Below are 19991 nucleotides of genomic sequence, written 5' to 3'. Positions count from 1 at the left end.
CTGAATGTTTAGGAGATTACAAACATGAATTGTTGCTTCTTGCAGCCCTTGCCTTCTGTTTCTTTTAAGATGAACTATTTTCTTGAAATTATTACAGAAGCTTTGTAACATCTTAACTTCTTAGCCAAATTAGTGTCTTTTCTGGAAGGCAATGAAAAAAGATTAGCTGCATAATATCCAAGTATCTTCTTGTATGTCTTCAAAGAGAATTCCGCACTGGTCATTCAGTACTATATATCTGTACTACATGCTAATGGTTTTCCTAGGACTGTGTGGAAAAGGGTTGACTGAAATGAAGAAAAAGCTTTCTTTGAAACATTTTTTGTAAATAAAATCAAACATATTCATAGAAAATTATGAGCAAAACAAACAATGTACGCTATTTCTTTAAGAACTGCATTTTTGTTTGATGAGCTCTGTTAAATATTGTTTAAATGTTACTTTATTTCTCATGCAATGTACGAAGACCACAAGGCTTGGAAAAGAAACTCTCTTGCTTCTTTTCTATCTTGCATCCAATGGGAGGGTAACATGCAGAGCCTTAACTCTCTCATTCCCAAAATGCTAGGTTATCGTGGTTTAACCCAAGCCAGCAACTAAGCCCCACACAGCTGCTCGCTCGCTTCCCCCAGATGGCGTGGCGGAGAGAACTGGAAGAGAAAAAGTAAGAAAACTCATTGAGATAAAGACAGTTTAATAGGTAAAGCAAAAGCTGCATGCACAAGCAAAGCAAAACAAGGAATTCATTCACTGCTTCCCATAAGCAGGCAGGTCTTCAGCCATCTCCAGGAAAGCAGGGTTCCATCACACCTAATGGTTACTTGGGGAGACAAATGCCATCACTCTGAACATCTCCCCTTCCTCCTTTGTACCCCAGATTTTGTTGCTGAGCATGATGATGCATGGTCTGAAATATCCCTTTGGTCAGTTGGGGTCAGCTGTCCCGGCTGTGTCCCCTCCCAACATCTTGTGCACCCCCAGCCCACTCATTGGTGGGGTGGGGTGAGAGGAAGCAAAGGCCTTGACTCAATGTAAGTACTGCTCAGCAATAACAAAAACATCTCTGTGTTATCAACACTGTTTTCGCACAAATCTAAAACATAGCCCTGTACTAGCTACTATGAAGAAATTACCTCTACCCCAGTCAAAATCAGAACATAGGTCAATTTAGTTGAACTACAATGGAATAAACACTGTGCTGCTGCTGACTGATGAAAATCACTTATTACTTTCCTCCTGGCAGAAGAAACAACTTGTGATTGAGATTCAACTCTTGTAGCTGTAGATATCTAAAAGTTAGGTGTTATAGAGCTTATACTCTCAATGCAGTCAAAAAGTCATCAAGGCAGACAGCTACTCATCCTAAACCAGTTTGGACAACCTTAGATACTGATGTGACAGCTTTGCATCTAGCTGGTCATCCCAGTTCCCAAACTTAAAAGTGCATATGGGCTACACAGACACTCGATACAATTGTAAAATACATATATCAGCTCACCCCATTGGCCGAGGAAAAGGAAACTAGTTATAATCCCCACCTGGGAACCACTGCATATCCCACCTCATTCCCATCATATATATTTGGGAGACCAGAATACAAAGGAGTTAATTCCAGACCCAGCTTAAATTGCTAGAAATTAATCTAGTGCTAGAAAAGCTTATTCCTCCATGTGAAATAACAAAGAAGACAACAGAAATAAGACTTAGAAAGCTGAATTTCACATGCCTACATGTGATATGAATCTCATTTTAAGGATAGCAACTCATCTCTATTAGGTTGTTTTCTGTTCATTAGGAAACAGTAGACTTCAAAGAGTGTAAAAGTCAAGAGAATCACCTCCGATATTATTTGTGTGCTCTTTGTCTGCATTGAGCTAGTAACTTGTATTTAACTAAATCTTATCTACAAAGATACCTAAACTAGAAATTAAGACAACATGGGATGAAGAGTCCATGACTTGGCACTTAGTCTTACAGCTAAATGATTGCCTGATTTCCTTCAGTTGCCAGGGTTAAATGAATACCCAGTGGTTCTCTGTACACTGAAGTTTCCATGTTAGGATTAAGGAGCCCTTTGGAATGCTCTGCCCACTACTAAAACTTCAAGAAATAGGCAATTACTGTTTCTTTAAGATAGATAAATTCAGCACTTACTTAGTCTACCACTGAAAGACATTTTCCAAGATATTATTATAATTGTATTCACTTTTTCACCCAAATTTTCCAACTCAAATGGCAGTCATGCTTTAACCCCAGCCAGCAGCTAAGCACAACGCAGCCACTCACTCACTCCCCTTCCTCAGCTGGACAGAGGAGAGAAAATATAACAAAAGGCTCATGGGTTGAGATAAGTACAGGGAGAGATCACTCAACCAATTACCATCACAGGCAAAACAGACTCGACTTGGGGAAAATTAATTTAATTCCTTGCCAATCAAACCAGAATAGGGTAATGAGAAATAAACCCAAATCTTAAAACACCTTCCCCCCACCCCTCCTTTCTTCCTGGGCACAGCTTGACTCCTGAATTCTCTACCTACCCCCTGCAGTGGCACAGGAGGACTGGGAATGGGGGTTGTGGTCAGTTCGTCACACGTTGTCTCTGCCGCTCCTTCCTCCTCAGGGGCAGGACTCCTCACACTCTTCCCCTGCCTCAGCGTAGGGTCCCTCCCACGGGAGACAGTCTTTCACCAAGTTCTCCAATGTGAGTCCTTCCCATGGACTGCAATTCTTCACAAACTGCTCCAGCGTGGGTCCCTTCCACGGGGTGCAGTCCTTCAGGTGCAGACTGATCCAGTGTGGGTCCCCCATGGGGCCACAATTCATGCCAGGAGCCTGCTCGAGTGTGGGCTTCCCATGGGGTCACAGCCTCCTTTGGGCATCCACCTGCTCCAGCATGGGGTCCTTCATGGGCTGCAGGTGGATATCTGCTCCACTGTGGACCTCCATGGGCTGCAGGGGCACAGCCTGCCTCACCATGGTCTTCAGCATGGACTGGAATCTCTGCTCTGGTGCCTGGAGCACCTCCTCCCCCTCCTTCTTCACTGACCTTGGTGTCTGTGGGGTTGTTTCTCTTATATGTTCTCACTCATCTCTCCAGCTGCAGTTTCTGTGCCCGCTGCAACTTTTTTTCCCCTTCTTAAATCTGTTATCACAGAGACTCTATCACCATCGCTGATGGGCTTGGCCTTGGCCGGCAGCAGGTCTGTCTTGGAGCTGGCTGGCATTGGCTCTGTTGGACATAGGGGAAGCTTCTAGCAGCTTCTCACAGAAGCCACCCATGTACCGCCCCCCCCCCCCCCCCCCCCACTACCAAAACCTTGCCACACAAACCCAGTACAATGGCACAGGACACTGCAGTTTTCCACTGTTAATTCTCACCAACAATGCATATGGACATAAATCACCACCAGTTGCTTGTTCATACATTTAAGGCCTTTGCATGACTTCTGGTGTATCCCACTCAAGCTCTGTCTTTTCAGAGCTGGGGGAGAGCTGTCCGTTTGGGAGCCTTCGTTGAAGATACTTTTAAAATTCCTTTTTGAAGCTCATGTGTTTAATCATCTACCTGAGCAGAGGTATAGCAGAAAAGGAGCCTTCAGCTCCCAACTACCTGTCCAAATTACATGGGTCACCTGAACTAGAAGGTCTAACTGACCAGCTCTATGATGCTGCCATTTCTTGTCTACTTTGGCACAACAAGAGAAAAATAGCAGGTTAATGGAGTCATCTAACTCACTAAATCTCACCAGAGAGACTCCTCTCTGCCCGAGGAGATCAAAAAGCTTGTTAGGGACAATTCTTTGTGCCTTATTTCACATGTTTAGTGGACAGTCTCCTTACTCTTACACACATTTCACTGACAGATCTTCACATATTTCCCTGTTTTCTCCTGATCTTTTTCCTGTGCTTTGTTTTTCACTTCTTCATAACTCTACTCTTCCTCTGGAAACTTTTCTGCTCCTGCCAATTTGCAGCTCTGCAGTTTCTTTGCCATGAATGTTGCAACATATGCACATCGTGTGCTCTGAATGTCTCCACCAAAGCCAATACAGAATTCAGTTAGCTACAACAGTGGTATGAAGTAGTGTACAGCTATGACCAAAATCAAATGATGGAAGGATTTCTACAGCATCCACAGACCATCACATAGACAAAAAAAAACTCAGATCTTTGACTATGAACTGGCAAGGTGTCACACCTGAAACAACCACAAGAAAAATTATGACTTCTGCAGAGTCATCTTCTCCAGTAAATTTATCAGGCTTTCTTTCAAGCTTTTCAGCAATATGCACCTCAGAGCCATGCATATTTTAAAGTAATTTTTCTCCTTTCTATGATATATTATCAGGTAAGTGTGGTGTAGTCTCAGCCACTGAAGCAGATATTTGAACAAAAATCAGTATTCTTTCAATGACAAACTGATTTTTCTCCAGATTGAAAACTATATAGGTCCCACTATATAGAACTATTTCTAAAACTTCCCTTGTAAATACAGTTTTATGATGGAAAAAAAAATTATATATTAATTGTAATCTATACCTGCAGAAACCTTGTTTTAGAGTTATTCCCAGGGATTAAAAAAAAAAAAAAAAAAAAAAAAAATCATCATTTTTACTTAGTGTAGGAAGGGATTAAACTAAAAAGTAACTAATGAAAAAAAAATCAGTAATAACTACTGAATAAAATCTGGATACCCTTTTAACTGAGTAAAGTGTGACGGAGTTTTTCTTTAATTTTTGATATGAGAAAGAGTTGATCGTTTCTCCTATGAAGGGTTTTCTTCTGTTGGACCACACTCCAACTTGGAACATTGTTCCAGTCAGTGTCAAAGAGAAACCAGCAGCCCACATACGTCCCCAGGAAGTAGTCAGCAGTGACTATTACAGTGGGTCTTCATTCAACACCCCTCACAAATTAATTATCTGTGGCCCCCACCCCCACATCTTCTGTAGGTAGTTGCTGCTGCCTGAATTATCAATCTAACCCATTTCATCCATGTTTGATCCAGAGGTCTTCTATGAATTCCTCAGCTTTTGTTACAGTGCTTTGTTAAACAACTTCTTACTCTCAGTCTATCAGGTTGAGGAAAATCACCAAATAAACAACAGGTGAAATAATAGTCATTCTGCAAAACCAGAGCAAAAGCAAACATATTTATTATGTTTTACCAGTGCCCTTTGTTAATCACTTTATTATTTTGAGGGAAAAATTTAAGTCTTATTTTTGATCGAAAAAAATACTTGTTAAATGCTTCAGATATAGTGAATACAAATGAATTTTTTTTTAATGTGTTTTGTCAAATACCTCTCTGTAGAAAAAAGTTACTTGGATAATTCATAATTCATATCTTTCAACCAACTCAACAGCCTTTGATTTCAAAGTTATTCAGGAGTAAGCTTCCTGCAGTCAGCTAATTAAAATAAAATAAAATAAAACTAAAGGTATTGAGATCCTATCAGAGTCTAGTAATTCTTTATTCTTGTTAAAGCATAGTAACACCATATGACTACATTTTCATCTTCAGTCCTGCTACATACTTCAGGTTCAGATGGACATTCTTTAAGAAGTATTTAGTAAGTAAGAAGGAAATTCTTTAATTATTAAACCTCATCAGTATATTGATAACTTTTTTAAAGGCTAACCTAAAATATATTGACTGATATACCAGTGGCAAGAAAACATTTTATGATTTGAAGAAAGAGCAAATAGTGGTTTTTAGCCCTGAATGCAAAATCTGATGGTGCTTTTGTAGAATGAAAATATTAGCTCCCTGTACCTTATATACAGCTGAATTCTCCTGTATGAAATACCAGTAACTTCAACAAGACTGAATGGGATCCCAGACGGAAGGAAGGAATAAATAATGAAAGCAGGTATTGACCACCTGCAGTACAAAATCAGGTGACCGTCAGAAGCGGGCTCTGATCAAATGGGGGGGACGGGGATGGGGACATGTAAAGCTGTATTAAGTAGCCTAACTTTTTTCTTTCCCCTCACTTCATGTAGTTTCAGAGTTTATCAATTCAGTAAGAATATGATTTTATAAGAGAAACTAAGCTCATCAGAAGTTGGTCTGTAAATTCATTATTCACTGATGTTAAAAAAGAGACATGCCTTTGGATAAGTGATCACAGTGAAGTTCCACTGAAATCAGGAAAGCTGTAGGAATTCAGGAAACCTAGTAGCTCCTTGAAATACTATGGCAAGTATATTACAGTAACTTCACTCAGCAAAGTATGAACAGTCTTAAGAATGCAAAACTGTGTGCAGTTCTTTGCCCACCCATCCCCTTTCTGAAATATAGTGGGCAATATGATTAGATTCAAGATCAGACCACTTGATTAGACTGGATTCAATCTAACCACTTGACCACTCCCTTTTATCTTCCACTTGATTTACTATAACTTCCCTTTCTCATTTCTTTCAATATTCACTTTTGCTCTTTCTAGCTCTTCCAAAGTTCTGTTATCTTTTGTGTGATCTCGTTTCACTTCATACAACACTCACATGTCTTGTATTTTCAAGGCTGTATACACCTTGTTCTGTCTTAGTATCTAAACAGGATCTATTTTATGTTTATGTTTCCCTAGTCTTGATTTTCTACTATTCCTTTCAAAAAATTTGAAATCTCCTTACAGTTTTCCAAGCAGCAATATATGCTTTTCCTTACATCATTAAGTTCCCCCAAAACTCAGCATTGCTGTGAATGAAACAAATACCGAAGGGAGGAAAAAATAGAGTCTAAGTAACGGAATAATCATGTTCTATGCTATGCAATTTTATTGAGGCCACACACTATTTTAAATATTTCCTTTCTTTTTACCTAATTATATATACATTATTTATTTTCCTTGCATGTTTAAAACCAAACCATGCTTTCTTCAGAGCAAAAGACAGAAATAATAGTTTCCTAAAATATTTGGAAAGAAGACTATCCTGAAAACCATAAAAATTATTATTCACAATCTGTGATTTCATAGACTCACTGTAATGCATGAGTTTTAAGTAGATGTTACAAAGACCATTCAAAGATATGAAACAGACTATTTAATGTGTCCTGAAGATATGGCAGGCAGTAAATTTGAATGCTAACATAGAGATCTAAGTTATTATTTAATAATCTCATTTTTTAAAGTCAGTATATATTTGTATGTGAATGAGTGAATAAATTGACAGGAACTAAAAAGAAAAAAACTAATTCTAAAAATTAAAAAAAAATGGGACTGAACAAAGGAAGAAAGATTAAATACCCATTTTTTTACTCCATCAATAGTTATTAAGAGAGTGGGATTCTGCATTGAGGAAGTCCCAAAGGACTCAGTTAGGACTTAAGGGGGGGGGGGGGGGGGGGGCTGGTGGTGATTCTAAGAGGCACTTAAAACAAAAGCAAAGAGCACAATTTTCCAGTGTGCTCCTTCTTGAGGAACAACCTTGCATCTGACTGAGCAAGGAAAATTACTGGCAGTTTTTTGACTGAACCAAGGTCTATCTTTTCATAATGTTCTTACATAATAAGAAAATAATATGGCTGTGCTTCATGCTCCTTCTATATCTCAGGGGCAAATTGGCATCATACTGTACCCATGTAGACATTGATCCTTGTAAAGTTCTTCTCATAAACAGAGTGCTGGAGGCATTCACCACGGAGTCCATAGGGAGGGCAGGTGTATCTCATAAACTGGAATAGGCTCTCACAATATCAAAGAGTTGAAAGAAACTTGAAAAATAGTAGCAGCCACCAAATACTTATTTGTAAACATATATTCCTACTGGAAATAATGTCAGAATCTTTTGTATTACTTTTAATAGTGGATAGTATGGATTACTTCAAAACTTTGGGCAAACAGCACATAATAAAATTGCATAATATTTCAGTGATGAAAGGTCCATGTCACATATTACAAAAAAACTGTAATCTATTCTTTAATGTAAAAAATTACAGGAAAAGTCCTTTTTCATAATAATCCATCTCACTTTCCCATCATTCAGAGTACATATAAGTATGTTTTTACCCTACTGGTAATGGAAGATAGAAAATCTATCAGGTTTCCCAACTACAGTCTCATCTGATCTTTGAAATGCATTTCAGGAATATTTAGAAAACTATTGGTATCTGAGACTATATTAATAATTTGGATACACACATTTATAAGCTCCTATTTTCTTGATCAGTGTTAAAATTACTAATGCCTCATGATAAGAAAAGACTGTGACAAAAAAATTTATCTCAAGTAGGTCAATGACAGACTGCAATGTGTGTCATCATGATGTCTTAAATTTTAGGACAAAGTCCTGTGAATTTAAGGCATCTGCTCCAAGATTTATGTTATTTCACTAAAAAGCAGGAGAAGGATACACAGTTATCAAAAAGAAATATTTGTACCAAGCCAACAATATTGCTGCATAAATGCCAATTTCACTGCTTCGTGTACATTAGATATATTTTGTGGTGAAGGGTATAGCTAAAACCAATAAGAGTAATCATTTCACGAGGTGATTGATCCCCCTTCTCTCACATTTGAAAGGAATAGGGTTACACTTTGGTTTTAAACTATATTTATAATGGGCAGAAACACATTTCCCACCCCATGAATGTTCTTTAGATTCTATTTCTCTCCCCCTGAAATTTCTTCATGATAAAACATAAGATAAAAGGGAATTAGATGTAAATGCTATATACCTACCATGAAAAAGAAACATTTCAGTTGATTGAATTTCTAATTCTGGGTGAATAGCATAACTCACCAGACTTCAGAGGCACTCAGTAGTCCACTAAATCCTTGTTTATATGAAGTGAAACAGCTCCAAATAAAGAGCACTCGAAAAGAATCATTCCAAAAAAACTTAATGACTTTTAGTCAAAATCAGCACATTTCCAGTAAAATACTTTTTGTTTTTTTCTTTTCCCTAAGCTGTCACTTTGCAGGAAGAGATTGGTGGGGAGGGCTGTTTTGTTTGATTTGGTTTTTGCTGACATTCTAACATCATTCTCAATAAAACAGTTTAAGAAATTACCAACCAGTTCTAGTTTTCTTCCTTTCCCTGTCCAGTTCAGATTTTTGGACACACACCTTCACAAAATATGGGTTTTGTTGTCATACTTCCAAAACAGGAAAAAATATTGTGGAGTAATACAACATTTGTTATGATCCTACCAGCAATGGAAGTTATAGAAAAACATTGTGCTCTAGAGGTTTGAAGGATAAATGAGTAGGCTTTACTAAGTACATTTATTCATTACTGTTCCTGCTATTTGTGTGATATCCCTGGCCAATTTACATCCCCTTGTAACTTTTCAGTTATTAAGCCATCCCTGGAGCCCAAAGCTCTGATCATAACAATTTTAATACAGTCAGTCCTTTTTGCTCCTGTAATTTTGCTCAGAAACTGAAATACAAGTCCACAACCACATCTGAAATTTTCTGGAACAACAATAAAGTTGCAAATACAAACAAGCTCAAAAAAGAAAAGAATATACTACTTCATCTTGTAGGATTGCTACCTTTATAATCTTAGTCATTCATCTTTGGAAGAGAGCAAAAATGAGGAGAATGTATAAAGTCAAATGAAAGCAGTCAAAGTGTCTTTACTGATAGGTGAAGTTCTGGATCAGAAATAGCTAGGTGCTGACATGGTATGCTGAAAAAATGATCCAATATGCATGTTTTTGTGTTAGTTGAGAAGGTTATAAAGCAGAAGTGGGTGAAAAACAAAATCCTTCATCTTATTTTTGCAGTATTGTGGGAAATCCGTGTGAAGAAATGTCTATGGTGAGATCAAAAGGGAAAGTCAACTGTCATAGCTCATGTGGCAGAGAGATGTTTCATTTTATAAAATACTGTCTACAGCAAAGGAAATGTATTAAGAAGCTATAACTGGAAAAGGAGGTGGGGAGCTACAGAAATTAATATTCAAAGAAGAAAAAGAATTAGATACACATATTAAGCAAGTTAATTTCTCTGGTTATTTTTCTACCAATTCTATTGACTTTCCTGAAAAATCCTTAAACAGCAATGATTGGGTGCTTGGCATTCCCAAAAACATTTTTTGAAATGCACCTCTACAGAGCTATATAATAGGCAGAACTGCATTGGTGTTTTACCTACTAAAAGGTCAGCACTTCTTTTTCAAGCTTCTAATCTACTTTATGTCATTTTTGATTGGTAGTGGGGACTGATTGCTTAAAGATACCCAGTTCTTTAGTAGTTTTACTAGTGTACAGTGCTTCTGTCAGCTCAGAAGTTCAAAGTGGATGGGAATTTTGTCCACTCTAGTAACCCTGAAGGGACAAGTTGATTTAATTTGAGAACTGTGGCCAAAGACAAAAAAGTATGCAATCTATTACAAAACTCAAGTTGAAACACAAGCAATTAATATCAGACAAACAACTCTTCAATAAATAATTTATACCACAGTACAGTAAGAAAGAACAAGCTCAGAAATCTTCAATTCATGTTTCTATTTGTTTATTCTGAATAATAGAGGTGGCACAAAGGAAACTAAGGAGATGTTAACAGAAGTAGATTACAAATGCAACAGAGAAAGCTGCTCTGCCTCCTAATTGAATTGTATACAATGATTTCTGTTTATATATTCATTCATTCATTATCACAGATTAAGAGATTATACAAGTTATTTAAATAACTGTTGACTCTGTTGAACCAACTGCAGTAAAGAAAGATCTACCAAAAGGATTTACTTGCATGAAATACTAATTGGAATACATTTTCTTGAATTTATAGGTTCCATTTGCAGAGAGTAAGAGGACTGTAGAGACGTAAAGAGACATAGCTTTTTAATAGTGTACATGCAGGTTGACAGCATAAAAGCAGACTTTCTTTTCAAGGATATAATCCACATTTACAAAAGTTCTGTATTATAAATGAGCGTCTGAAAAAATACAGGGTCAGAATTACATGATAGATAAATGGAAGAGGAAGAAATAAAGATGGGACTGAGGTAAAAAGCTTTAGGATTTTGGGATTCATGGTCTTGACTATGAAAGGAATAGAAACAGTTCACTTCCACTGATTACACTCATTTGTAAAGCTACATTCTTATTCAAGTCTACTTTTGAATATCTACAAATGTCATAGCAGGTGTATGACCTTACTCTGTCACCCTGTAGTAATGTATCTACTGAAAATCTAAGAAATATACAGATATAAAACCAGAAGAATCTAATATTTTCTTCAGACATATTTGCCTGCTCTCCAGTAACTTCCTTCAATAGTCCAATAAATTATATATTAATTAAACTAATTTCTTCATTTATTAACAACCATTTCTGTCCTACTAAAATAAGTCTTTCTGCAGCAAATGTGGCTGTATAGCTTTAGCAGAGGGCAGAAATTAACCCAATACTATTTTAAGAATATTTTTCTAAAATATGCTTTGAATGTACAATTACCACCTCTCCATTCTTACTTAGGAAATGACCTACTGATACTCTTCTGCTTTGTGAAGACATTTTGATCCTTGATTTTCAGGAACACCTTTTATACACAGGTCTGGAACTAAGGTTCTTTCATTGCCCCTTGTCCCTTTAATTGCTGTTGCCCTTGAGGATTTTATAAGCACCTCTAATATCTTGTTTAGATCGGACATTTCTATATACTTACTAATTTTGTATTGTAAGCACAATATCCAGGTTTATACACATATTCTATAATAAACATGGATAATATTTACATGAATATTTCAGAAAAACAAATCTGGAAAGAATTAAAGGTGGTCATTGTACTACAAATAGATTCCCCTACAAACACAACCCCTAAAATGAGATCTAACATAGAAGATGGATTAGAATAGGACCAAATCTGGGTTGTCAATCTCTACTGCTTTGGATAAGATCACCAAGAAGGACTTAAATGTTGTGCAAAAGATACTGATACTGACTTATGTGCACAAAGAGTTATATGTGGGTCCATATCTGATGACATGTGTCAACTCTAAAGGTAAAGAAAAAAGAAAGAAAAATAAGGAGAGGAAGGGAAAAAAAAGAAGTAATTGGAGAACTCTGTGCTGTGGCCAGGTGGGAAAAGAAGGAATGGGGGTATTTCCACAGGGTGCACTTCTGGACATCCTCTCCAGTGTAGCAGGTGGCTCCCTGAATACTTCTTAACAATAAACATAATGTTTCATCAGGACCTTCTCAGAGTTGCCCTATGGGTTACTCGTGCTCATTACATGAATATCACTGACTGGAGCACACTTTGATCAGGTGCAGATGATACACATGATAATTAGCTATTAAGGTTTGCAAATGTATATTATTAGGTAAAGCTTACCAGTTATTAAATTACTTTTGTTGACAAATATTGTCTACTAAATTCTGGTTTTCCCTAGCATAAAGTTATAAACTAAGATCTACAAAGAGAAGGATGAAAAGTGGAGACGTGTTGGGGAAGAAAGTGCAATTCTCGCATCAGTGGCAATTGTTCCCCACAAGAAACTCCATGTAACAGACATGACAATGACCCACGCAGTCTCAAAGATTGCCTGTGAGAGGCCACAAAGGTAAAACTGCTTTGGATTACAAATCTGAGATAACCGGTGGAGAGAAAGCAAACAGGAAAAGCATGTACATACCATTCTAATGTTAGCAAACCAGCATTTGAGACAAATTTGGAGTAAATGAGAAGTAAAATCCAGGCATGCTATATAAGTAATCTGTGTATGTATTGCAAATCTGGTTTGACAATAAAGCATAAAGCTTTTCTGTTTTGCTTCATGGCTCATCTGTCTAGAAAAGCCCAATTTCAGAGGACTTTCCTGCCCATTTTATCTTTGCCTCTGCTTGTTCTTTCTTCCTGTCTCTTTATTTCTGTTACAGTCTGTGTTACTTCAAAATATTTTTTCACCCTCCTTTCCCCTACTTCAACTACTTCAGTGTCCCAGCTCTTGCCCCTTTTCCCCCTTCTCATTTCCTTTGAATTCTTCCCTTTTCCTCACACTTAACATATGTCTCCATATTTTGATTGTCCCATCTTTGTCCTATGCTTTGAGTCTTTCCTCTGAAATGCCAAAGATTCATTTTTCTTTGCCATTACAAAATCCTGCCTTCTTCTGTTCCTGCCTCCCTGTATGCTCTTTGCACCCTTAACCATTTTTATCTTCATTCCTCTTGAGCAACCCTGCCCTCAGCCATCCCAGCCTTCTTTCCTTCTAGCCTTTCCATTTTCGAACATACCCCAGTATCTAGGGATGGACTGACTTAGTTTTTGAAGTAAATTGCGGATGTTCATGTTAGAGGAGTAAAAAGTAAGTTTAGACTTTGATGAGGTGAAAGAGCAGGTACCATAGAAATGTTCCAAATGTTTCTGGAAAGATAAAATTATACTTTTACTTTTTCAGTCTCCTTCATAGGCACTACAGGAATACAGTAAGAATCTTCAGCTAAATTTTATTTTAAAGGGGGGGGGGGGTAATATAGATAATAGATATGTTTGCTTATTTAATAAATCAGATCGTAAAGGTTGAATGTTTTTAAAACCTAGTGTGTCCCAATGGCCAAATCCTTGAGCCTTTGATTACATTCTTAGGTGAAGATGGAGAAAAAAAGCTGGAGGAATATATGAAAGATGTACTAAGGATGGTCTCTCAAGCAGTCGTCTTAGCTGCCCTAGAGGTAGCACTCTGCACTATGGGTTACAAAAAAGCAGAGCTGCCAGGATGAAATCTGAAAATGTAGTTATACAGGGACATGTCACCCTACCTAAAGCAATTCATTAGTGCCCCTGGTATTTAGGCAAGTGCTAGGAAATGGCTGTATTATCCACACAGCCCTTTATGCTCTTCCCTTCTGCACTCAGAGCCACAGAACTAGGAGAAGTAGCACACAGGAGATGTGCTGCTGCACAGTATTGCAGATTTTCTTTAACGCTGTACCTCTCAGAAAAAGACAGATATAGGACAGCTCCTTTTTTTCTTTTTTTTTTTTAATTTCGCTTTCAGCAACACTAGTAACCTACCATCCCACTGCAATTTCACCAGGCGTAGAATCCATCTCTCTGTAGAATTATGTGTGCAGCCTCCATTAAGTTCACTCAGCATTATGCACCTAACACAGGAGGCACATTTTTTTCCTGTAGGTTTGAGAAAACAAGTATCAGGCAGATTCTCATTCAGATGTAAATATGAATCCAATCCAAATGGACTGAAAAGCCTGTAGACTGCCATTGTCGAACTGAGAAGGAGGTGAAAAGCAGCCCCTTGTTGCCAGCTGCACAGCAAGGGAAACGGTTAAAATATGGTGAGGCAGACAGTGTTGTGGTATTTCTCATTACGACAGGTCACGGCTCTGCTAGTTCATCACTGTTTTTTGGAGAGAACTGCAGAAGGTTGTGTCAGGGAAAGAAAAGTATTATACAGGAGACAAGAAATACTGCAAAGCATTAGGGAGACAAAGAAAGCACTTAGTGACTTCGGAGGAGTTGCATGGATATAACCCGGGGCAGAGTTTGGCTCCGACTGCTTCTACCTGCATATCACTCCACAGTATCCAGTGCGCTAAGTCTTACTTACTTGATTGTAAATCCAGAGTATCTCTACTGAAGACAACTGTCCTGAAACCAGTGGAAGTAATGCAGATTGATGCTGGTGTAAATGAAATCACACTCTGACCTTAAGCACTTGCTCTGTCTCAGGTAATAATTTTTTAAAGTCTTCCTGATAGTTAATCTTTCCTCACAAAATCCAGCTTCACTGATTTGGTGGACTCACGGTGGTATGCTCTGACGTGATTTTGTTTCTTTTGGAGTCTCTCCATTTTAAAAGAAAAAGACAGTCAAAGCCATTTAGCCATTTGCGTAGAACCAAGGTGTCATACCAAAAAGAGGGCAAATTTATCTTCTCTTCTTTCTGTGCATTTCATCAAGGAATCACTCATCTTTTGCTGATATTGTTCACATATTTAAAATCTTTTTGACATGCAGTTGTCTTTAAAAGGCTGACCCATTTCTCACACCTCTCAAAATAACCCCCTCAGATAACCTTCCTGGAATCCATCTCATTCCAGTGGATATTCTCTCTGACAATCACAGTTACATTGCTTGTTGGTCAAGCAAGATAATGAAGGAAGAAGATGCAGCACTGCAAGAATGTACTGCTGCTGTCAATAGCACTCAGAGAGCTGAGCAGACAAAAAGCAAAATAAAATGTAACCTTTTACTCCTTAAATATAACTTTTGAAACTAAGTCTCAGATCACTTAAATTCTGTCATTCTGAACAAAAATTATTGACCTATTTGACAAAGATGGTGGCAAGTTAGATCAACAGCATCTCTTATTTTGGCAGGCGTAGTAACAGGTAGATCCATCAAGTCACTCCAGAAAGCAAGTCAGTGGCAAGGATATCTCCACACCTGCTACTTCCATTACTAATGCTCTCAAAATGGTTTCACCAGCTTTCAGTGCTGCCACAGCTGCTGCTTCATGTGCTGAATGTTTTACCTCTTTGGCAGCAAGAAGCCAGATGACACTACTTATGCAATTTATATTGCTTGTGACATATACAATAAATGACAGGCCTTCTTTCCTCCCCACTACTTTCGTTGCTCTGAAGGACTACTCCAAATCTGAAAGACCTGTTTGATGTTTATTGTTATTAATCTGAGTTGCAGTTGCTTCCAGACAGGTCAGTCCGAATCCTGTTGTATTGAATGTCCCACATAAACAATTTGATCCCTTTCAGAGATTAAACATGATCCTTGGGTTTTGAGCCTTTTTAAAATGTAACTCTCATTCTTACATACAGATTCTTTCAACTTTGTCTAGGTGCCAGTCATCAACTTCACCACTGCTTAGCTGCATTCACTGAATTGCCTTCAGTGAAAAAGCTGCTAGATTACATACCCCTTGGAAGAACAGACTTGCTTTTCCTCTCTGTTTATAAAGCACCATGCATATGTGGTGTTTGAGGCTATATCAATTACTATTGCAAAACACAATTATATGCTGCCATATAACTAGCTGATGGATACAGGTCGTTACTCTACCATTGACAGCATAGCTCCTCTGCAAACACGCAGGTGGAAAATGAGACAAAGTTTTTTCATGTGGTCCCTATCCACAGGTGCAAATATTTTTGCTTTGTTATGATTATGTTTTTCTGCACCATATAAATATATATTTTCTTCACAAACACAGTGTTTCTAATTCCGTTTGATTACATCTCAGTAAATTTGGAGTCCAGTCCCTTAAATCCAGTGAAGTTAATCCTGAATCACCAGGAGACCACACTGAGTGGTCCATCCAAAGTCTCCATTTGTCAACTATCAACTAGATACTTTATATGAAAAAAAGTTGGATGATAGGACTGGTAACATCAGATATTCATGAAGTCAAATTCTTGTTTATGATATGATTTGACTAGAAAAGTTGGCCTACAAACAGACTCTGCCACAGAAAATACAAAAACTGAAGTACTGAGATACACAGCACCATTGGGAATCTCACTAATCTTAGAATAAACAAGAATGTAAAATGCTATGCTATATATTTCATTAAAAATCACATTTGTATTACATCTGCTTGACCCTTGCAATATGAATGTTATCTATGCAAATGAAAATGGTTTCCCTTGTGTTCATTATATCAATGTGCAGTATTCTTTCTTGGTACCTTTTATGTGTTAAATATTAAAACTCATATACTGAGAGCCTGGAAATTAAATCAGATAAGATTTTTAATGTTTCTATGTTTCTCCCATCCACACCATTAGAGCAATGTATTAAAAGTCCTTGAGTTAACTTACCTTTTTATACAGTTAAGCTGTATTTTGTATAGTCTTAGAAAACTTCTGATTGGTACAGTCACTGGCAGCAAGACACATACTTTCTTAGAATCTTTTTTCAACAAAATGCACATTAAGACTATTTCACTATGTAGCAGCTGACAAACTGCAAACAAGCATCCTACTTGTATTGTAATTATATTCCTGCAAAAACAAATTTATTGAAAAATATATCAATTTTTAATTTCTTTTCTCTGTGATCTATGAAACCTATTTCCTTACTATTCAGATTGCCTAACACACTACCTCAATATCTGATGCAAATCTGTGTACACCTTCAAAGTAGAATTTAATCTTCCTATAAATTCAATGTGATAAACAGGGTATATAAATAATTTTTATATCAATCAGATTACTCAATATAACTTCAGAAGTTCAGTTGAACTAAGAGTCTTATTTTACTATTATATATAAAATATTTTTCAGGTTTTCCATGATTTTATTTATCACTGAGTGGAAGTGGGAAATGAGGCTCGCTAAACAGGATGATGAAATTGTAATTTATTAAATGAGACTTAACAAGTGTGTATACTATACAGGATAATTATAGGTAAATAGGAAATTTTAATTTGAAATTGTATTCATTCTCTGTATAAGCAGTTAGACAGCTAAGATGAAGCTTGCTCAGCACAATGCAGGTTTGAGTTATGGGTGGTAAGTGGCCTGCAGTACAGATTCCACCTTCCTCCACAGTTAAACTGCTAAAATTGGGACTGACTTTTTTCCCATATTTCCATTAATCTATCCTGTGAAAATCATTTCACCAACTAGTTCTTCATATTACAGGGTTTATACCTTGTACATACAGGGTATACTTAGAAACCTTAAGAAGAGAAGGCTAAAGGAAGATCTTGTTGCCATCTATAATTACGTATGGGAGAGTATAAAGACAGAACCAGACTTTCCTAGAGGTGCACAGTGACAGGAAAAGAGGTAACAGATGCAAGCTGCAACAAGGAAAACTACAGCTAGGTGTAAGGACAAATTTTTAATGATAAAGGTTCTTAAGTATTGGAACAGGTGCCAGGAAGGTGGTGAGTCTCCATCCGTGGAGGTCCTTGGACCTGGTTGGAGTGGAGGAGTTGGAGTGGATGACCTCCAAGGCTCCTTCCAACATACTTGATTCCCTGATTCTATTCATACTCTTAGCAAGGAAAATATCTTCTAATCATTAATCTTAGTATTTGTATGAATGAATACTACTTTTTAATCGGACCTGAGATATAAACACTGAATCTGTATTCCTACTTGCTGCTAGGCATTGTTTTGGCAAAATCTCCATAGTCTCACATCCCTCACATGTATATCAAAGACTTTTCATATGAGCTTAGCAAGGTCTTTTCCCTTTCTCCTGAATCTTAGCTCTGGGTTAAAACACAATGAGGTTTGTAAGTGGGCTGGTCCACTGCCCATTTTGTGATACCCATTAGGGATCTAGAAGAGCAAATTCTTCAGTTCAATCTTTTTTTTTTTTTAAATGAGAAAACAGCATTTTTTCTTGACTTAAAATCAGTGGGTACAATTAGTGAATTAGTGGGTAAAAGAAACGTTTTAGTTCCACGATTATACATTATCATAGAACCTTCACCTTACCACAATATCACCAATCTTAACATCTGCCAAAAGACACAGACACAAATGAAACTTCTCAGCTAAGTTAACCTCACAGCTCAGAGCCTGACATTCACTATGCAATGGAGACATACTCTACATTTCAAATGATTATCCAATGAACTGCACAGAATCCCTAGAGTGATAGGGATTTCTCCTTTTCTTTGCATGTCTGTTGTATTACATATGAGCTGGGTTCCAAGTCCTCCTATCATGGGAAATAATGAAGACTGCCTTTATATAGACTTGAATAGAAGTGAAGTTTGTAATTATCTTTGCCTTCAAGATGTTCAAGCATTTCTGGCCACAGAAAAATACTGCTGAATGACAACTGAGTATTTTCTGAAAAGACCAAAGAGAGACATGAGGTAACAGCACAAGTTCAACACCAGTTGCTTAGTTCAGGATCAACAAACTAAATCACGTAATCTAAAGAAATATCATATTGACCAAAGCTAGATTTGCTTATAAGTAGAAATGTCAGATGAAACTTGACCAATAGCTTGAAAAAGACCTTGTAGGCCAATCTTCCTTCCTTGAGGCAAGATTAAGAATACACAAACAATTCCAGACATGTCTAAGTTGACCCAAATTCTGAAAATGCCAGTGGACTTCCAGTCTATTCTAATCTAGTCTTATACTTAACTAATCTTATACTCAGAAGTTGTCCAAATCTCTTACGTGATTATTTCACATCCTACACACAGAAAATGTGGAGAGGAAGTATTCTTTTCCTTTTGCCCAGTTCATATTTCAGGGCTTACTAGGAAAAAATCTTGGAAGCAATCAGTGTCACTTCCTGGCTTTCTACAATGCCTAAACTAGCATTTCATGGGTGAGTGATATCATTCAGAATGCTTTGGTGACTAGCCTTGAAGACAATATGAATGATATTAGGCATGCATCTCATCACATTGGTGCCAAAATAAGTACAGAATGACTTTCTACTAATAAAAACTGAAGACTTCCTTTTGCATCACATACTTCCCTATGGCATATTAAATAGTTGGGAATGTCAGGCATTCCTGAAAGTTCCAGGTATTCTTTTGGTTTTCTTTTGTAGCCATTCCAACCAACGTGATAAGGCAAGGAAAAGCACAAACACAACTTTTCTTTCAGGCTTGGAAATCTATTCTGTGATTTCCCCAAAAGACACCATAGTTTCTTTTTTTTTTTTTTTTTTTCAAACTTCTGTTCTTTCCAGTTATGTTCTGGAAATATAATATATCATGTAAAAATCTGCACAATTACATTTGACCACAGGGCCAACATTGCCCCTTGAAATCTCTTGGTAATGTATGTGTACAGATAAGATTTTTAGACATTGGACTATATGTATCAGACTATAACTTCTGCTCTGATAGTTACAATGCTAGCTCAATGGCTATAATTTTTTTTTCTGTTCAGCAGTTTATTTAAAAATCTGAGTTTCCATTACTGTATTCAGACTTTATATGCTTAAGAATGTCTTTTGTAATTAAAGTTCTTCATAATTGAATCTTGAAGACTAAAAATATCTCTTTCTTTATAATAGAGTATTTTTCCCATCCACAACTTTCTTGTCAAAGAAAGTCTGTTAAGG

The sequence above is a fragment of the Aquila chrysaetos genome, chromosome 3, assembly GCF_900496995.4.
Source record: "Aquila chrysaetos chrysaetos chromosome 3, bAquChr1.4, whole genome shotgun sequence".
Classification (NCBI taxonomy): domain Eukaryota; kingdom Metazoa; phylum Chordata; class Aves; order Accipitriformes; family Accipitridae; genus Aquila; species Aquila chrysaetos.
The sequence above is the reverse complement of the archived record's forward strand: the minus strand, read 5'-3'. Positions refer to the sequence as shown.